Source organism: Triticum dicoccoides, chromosome 1B, assembly GCF_002162155.2.
Source record: "Triticum dicoccoides isolate Atlit2015 ecotype Zavitan chromosome 1B, WEW_v2.0, whole genome shotgun sequence".
Classification (NCBI taxonomy): Eukaryota; Viridiplantae; Streptophyta; class Magnoliopsida; order Poales; family Poaceae; genus Triticum; species Triticum dicoccoides.
Window position 1 is genome coordinate 7,479,639 of NC_041381.1, and position 6,382 is coordinate 7,486,020.

The window sequence follows — 6,382 nt, forward strand, 5'->3', positions numbered from 1 at the left end:
TGGAGTATAATTAAGTAGGTAGTATGGAGTATATCTGTGAGTACAAAACATTTAGTATATATCGCACAGTTGACTGGAACAATACAATTTTATTCATGGCTCAACTGTCTCTTCGAGCTCAGGTTGAACGATTATCTACACTCATTTCACAATGGAGTTTGTTGTCCGAGCAGATCCTATACAGCCATACTTTGTAGCAGCCGCCGCACTAGAGCAATCACCCGTCGACCATTTGTCATACTACGTCGCGCGGCTGCTGCTACACCGTTGTCTTGCTGCTGGAGCGCTATCCTGTCCGCTGCGTAAACCGCATGTCATCATGGCCGCCGTCATGCTAGAGCAGTCACGGAGTCTCCCGTTGGCCGCCGTTGCACCTGCACATTAAGGCCAAGTAGTGTTAGTCGTTGTGCCACAAAAAATAGAGTATTTATAAAATGAAAATTGTGAAGTAGCATTAGAAAATAGTATCGTGTAAATGTAGTAGTATATATATGCACTACTATGTGAAAAGAACGTATGGAAGTACGTGGAAAAAAGTAGTATGTAGTATTGGAGTTTCATGCATGTAGAGGCGTTATCATCAGGATCCATCATGCACCATATTTCTTTCCATATGTGTTTCCTCACGTAGATCTTTTTTTCAGTAGTAATGTGTGGTCGTTGCATTGCTCACCTCGGTGACATCCGCCGCCGTCATCATGCAGTCGCCGTACGTCGCTGCGTCTAATTAACCCTGAGCCGTCATCAACGGTGTCAATCACTCGCGGGTGCTCGCCTCAATAGGCTACTCCCAGACGGTGCTTATAGCCTATTCATCATCTAAATAAAGCAGATCAAAGTTCAAACTTCAAAGAGCAAGCAACGAAACATTGGAACCTGTGATGGAAGTGGTATCAAACCTGAGTCAGCTAGCGACGTCCTGCCGGCCGAGAAGGCGGATGGTGCCACGCGGCACTCACTTGCTTCCGATCTATGGCAACAACATGGATCTATAGCGGCGACATGACAAAAATTCTGGACGTGGAAACATCCATGGAGAGAGAGAGAGAGAGTCGGGTGGTGGCACACGACGACGCCGGTCCCCTGTCTCCAGCTGGTGATACTCACGACGAGGCCGATCCCCCGTGTCCAGCCTATGCAGGACGCAGCCTTGAGGCAGATCGCTAGATAGAGGAAAAATCGCTTGTTGTTGGTAACAAAAACATACAGAGAAAGCTATTTTTACGTGGAGAAAATTGCAGTCAGTTTTTTGATAAGCTCACGACCAGATAGCTGTGGTTAACCATAAAATAAAATAATTAACGAATTAGTACTAAACGGGTGGAACCTCATCTAACCCGTTAGGATTCTGTTGGCCATCTAGCACGCTTAGATCGGCACATGGGATGAACGGTGGATTCTTAGGTGGTAACTACCACTAGGTGGTAGAATCTATTTTCCCTATATATATATATATATATATATATATATATATATATATATATATATATATATATATATATATATATATATAACGTGTACAATGTGTAGTATCGTAAAATACCAGCAAACGAAAAAGAATTAAAAAGAAAACACAAAATTAAATGAAAAAGAAATCATAAAACTAAAAAAAAACCAAACCTTATAGTACCGGTTGGTCTTACCAACCGGTATTAAAGGGCTCCAGGCCCTGGAGCTGGCTCGTGCCACGTGGTTTCCCTTTAGCACCGGTTCGTGCTGAACCGGTACTAAAAGGGGAGGGCCTTTAGTGCCCACACTTTAGTGCCGGTTATGGAACCGGCACTAAAGGGCCTTACGAACCGGTGCTATTGCCCGATTCTGCACTAGTGTAAGCTCAGAATCAAGATCAGTCTCCTTGTCTGGTTGGAGGTTCGATGGGACTGAATTCGATTCAAAGTCCATATCTGCTTCCAAAGCATCAAGCTCTGCATTTTCAAAACACAGAATGAGAACAGCAAACAGAGAACCGTCTTATCTGTAAATTAATGTTGGAACCGTGGCTATGCCCTAGCTCTTGCGCTAGTCTACCTCTATCTCTCTGTCACTTCGCTCTAGCACAAACTGAACCAAGGAAGAAGAAAACAGACAGAATGAGAGGGCATGCTGGTGTTCCTGGCGCACGAACGCCACAGCCGCAACAACGGCTGTGTATATCCTCAAGCAACAACTCGAGCTACAACCACGCGCCAGTCTACAACGACCTACACACGGGATTTATACCCAGGCCAGCATGTCCACGATCCCCACGCTTCCACCTGTGCGAGCCCACGATCAGGTCCGCCCTGGCCGCATCCACCATGCGCGCTCGTACGCACGTACCGCGGCGAGCCCACCCCGATCACCTCGCTCTCCCCGGACCAAGTCGCTAACTGACTACGCCTACTACGACGCGTCCCGTGTACATGCACACGCGTGCCCAAGACACTACCCACACACGCACACAACACCTACGCCATGGAGCCGCCGCGACCGACTCGCCCGACGCGCGCCCATGCACTCGCCTGGTGCACCCGACGCGGACGCCGCCATCACGGGCATGGCTTGCTGCTAACAATTAACACATGCATGACGTGAAACCAGTCTTACAACAAAAGGGCTAAAGAAATGTTTCAGATGAAACCTAAGACCGATATAAACTGGAGAGTGTACCGAATCAAATTCAACTACAAAACTTTAAACTGAAGAGTGGTTCCTAGCTGGTAACCACTGTAAGGAAGACTAGTTGACTCAGTAAGTCTTTGAAATATTCAATAATAACCAACTAGAAATAAGAGCCATACCGCCCATAAGTTCCTCCTCATCGATGTCATCTGGGACATTGTAGCTTCTGCCAAGAGTTTCTTGTATTTCATTGCTCACATCCATAAGATCCATCATCTCGTCTTGCATGCTCTGCAGATTATAAAAAGCAGGCATGGATTCAGATGTAATTCAACCAAAATTAGGCAGGAAAAATAAACGATGAAATGAGAATATATATATAAGCTGAAGATCTTGAAAACATGAACAGCCTGGTAAACAACAGGATGCTGCATACATCTATATCTTCAATCCTGACAGTCTTCATCATCCCTTTGAGCTCTTTATTGGCAGCCTTCATTGCAGTCATCTGTAAAATAAGAGAAAGTTCAATACAAGTATGGGAGCTAGAATCATAATCTACCGACCAAGAACTTGGTAGGTAACTTAAATGAAAGACACTTGAACATACAGTTTGCTGAGCATCTTTAATTTCCTCTGATGCAAAAGCAACTTGGTCAAGATTATAAGTTTGGTTGTACAGCATGTCACGTTGACCTTCGTACCTGTAGGGAAGCGTATGGAGTACAAAGATTAGACCACTAGACTAATATAGGTTCCTGCCACAAAAAGAATAATTAAATTGTACAGTATAATCATGGAGAACCAATAGCATTCCACTTCGGTCTTATCCATGTCAAGAACTTACTAGCTTTCCAAATCAGCAGTTTCCGTAAGGACACAACCTTTACCTAAAAAGTATTTGTGAAACTACACAAAGATGACGTATTGTAAAGAAGGAAAGAAAATCTAGAGATGTACCAAAGCACATCAAATAGATTCAGATATGCCTTCTATGCTAGCCTTTCAGAAGGTGACTTGTCAACAACATTGGTACTGCCCATGGACGACCACAAAGAGAGTAGGTCTGGCTAACCATGTACTATTTTAGTTGACATTTTAGACAAGCATTTGGCAGTGCAGCCTCATTATTAATGCAATATTCCTTTTAGCTGTCCCTGACCAAAGAAAGCAGACATAACAAATGCAGATATCCCCACTGAGTACCAGTGCAACTCTTATTGGAGATTCCCTTGGCAGCTTTCGGCGCTGCTTGGCAACAGATGACGATCACTCATTCATGGAGCCCCTCGACGCGGAGTAGAAGAAGCTATTGACTAAATGAGTCATAGAATAAGAGAGGGTGTTTCAGGTGTGTGTTTCAGGTGTGGTCTGTTAGGTGAGAAAACATTCTAATTTTTTTTTTGCAAATGCAGCTTGCCATCTAGACATGTAATGGTGGCCACATCTCCTGGAAATTGCATGTCAACATTAGCTGAGCAGCTGCTAGTACTCATCGTTATCATCCACTAGTCGAGCAGAGAAAGAAAAAAATTAAGATGGGGGGTGGGGTTGGGGTTTGTAGCAAGCAGGTTGAGATACCGGTGCATACATCTTGCGCTGCTTGAGGATCCTCATGGCGCGCGCCTTGACGGCCTCCTACGCGGGGCTCGGCCTAGTCTTCTTGATCTGCTCCTTGTAGCGCGCCAGCTCTGCGTCCAGCTTCTTGATCTTCTTGTCCACCGTGTCCCCCCGCTTGTATATCTGTCGCAACCATCCATGGATTCCATGAGAAGGGGATCGAATCCAACCCTAGCTAGCTAGCTGAAAACTGAGGAATCGACGGAGGTGTCATTTGTGGACTGATTTTCTTCATCTTATTATGTCATTTGTGGACTAAATAGGCTAAATTATGTCATAAATGGACTAAACAGGCTAAATAAGAAGAAAAATACCGTTATCACGGAGGTGTAGGAATGGTCAAGGTTGCGCCTTTGGCAGACGGAGGTGAAGGACCGGTCGGGGTTCCAGCATTGGCAGACGCGGAAGGATTGGTCGATGCTTCTCGGGAGCCATGCTGAACCAAAGATCATTTCCAATAATGTCTCGTTAGCATGATGCAAACTGAAATGTGAATAGTAGTAACTAAGGACCATTCAAATCAGACTCACTGTGCACCCGGAGCAATCTGGGGCATCGGCGGAGCGGCCTGGCCGCTTTTCTCGCACATGGTCTGCACATTTGGTTCTCACGAGTCAGTCATATTAGTTAGTAATGCGAAAATTACGTGCATGATTGGGCTAATATGCACAAGAAACGTACCACGATGATCTCGTATAGGGCCCAGTGAGATGCATCATTCTGGTTCCTCTCCTCCTCCAACAGCTTAGCCGTCCTCTCCTGCCTCTCCCTCTCCGTCGCCTCCCTTTTTGCCTCCTCCAAAAGCGCTTGCGTCTTCAATCTCTCTTTCTCAACCTCTTCCTGCAACACAACACTCCTCGTTAGCATTGTAATCATCGAAGGACGCACACACAATGTAATGGAGGAAATGTTAGAGAGTCTATATAACTAACTGCCACGGCGAGGTCCGCAAGCCGTGCACGAGGCGTTATCTCGGGATCAGAGCTACTCTGGCGCTTCTTGATATGCGGGAGAATATTAGGACAACGTAACAGTCCATCAGCAATGGCTTGAGAGACATGGGACCTCCCGCCACCAGATATCATCACCAGCTCTGTATCAAAAGGATCCTGGCTCGGGTTAAAGTCCTCCCTTTCCTTGTCTTCCCCTTGTCTCTGTACTTCACAAGCTTCTGGTGGGAGGAGATATTGGTGAAGTTCTCTGGATGATCTAGGTCAGACTCCGTGAATGCCTTGACCTTCTTGTACGGGCCCATATGGGCCATGCCATAGAGGTCGAACCCAGAAGGCACATGCTTCTTGTGGTAGTGCGCATGAGAGAGAGGAACAAAATATTAGTTAATTAGGGCTCAAGCTAGCATTAAGAATGATATTACTATGTAAATAGGTCATTTTGGAGCTAAGAAAGCTTATTATGTCATTTTCGAGGAAAATAATCTCAGTTTAGGTCATTTTGGAGCTAAGAAATATTATTATGCCATTTTTTACCAAAGTATGCTAATTATGTCATTATTGAGCTATCCAGGGTAGTTATGCCATTTTTTAACTAACTAAAGCATATTAAGTCATTTTAGAGCTAAATATGTCATTATTGAGCTATCCAAGGTAGTTATGCTATTTTTTTAGCTAACTAAAGCATATTAAGTCATTATTGAGCTAATTATGTCATTATTAAGGTATCCAAGGTAGTTATTATGTCATTTTAACTAACTAAGCATATTAAGTCATTTTGGAAAGGATAAATGCTACCGTGAAGAATGAAATTGCATGAATCATGTGGCAAACCACATACCTAGCTATCCCCGTACTCAAACAGGTTGGAGCTCCCTTGATAGTGTGGTGCACCTTTCATTTGGTCGCGCTTATCCTTGGCCCTTTTGTGACGCCCCCGATTCAATCGTACACTAATCATACACGCAAATGTGTACGATCAAGATCAGAGACTCACGGGAAGATATCACAACTCAACTCTAGACACAAATCAAAATAATACAAGCTTCGTATTACAAGCCAGGGGCCTGGAAGGCTCGAATACATAGCTCGATACACGAGAGTCAGCGGAAGCAACAATATCTGAGTACAGACATAAGTTAAACAAGGATGCCTTAAGAAGGCTAGCACAAAAGCAACAACGATCGAAGAGGCAAGGCCTCCTGCCTGGG

General features: G+C 44.7%; 1 pseudogene; it reads right to left on the reverse strand.

Moving 5' to 3' along the window:
* Nucleotides 1-1,221: 1,221 nt before the first annotated feature.
* LOC119349946 lies at nucleotides 1,222-5,476 on the reverse strand (annotated as a pseudogene).
* Between the last annotated feature and the right edge of the window lie 906 nt (nucleotides 5,477-6,382).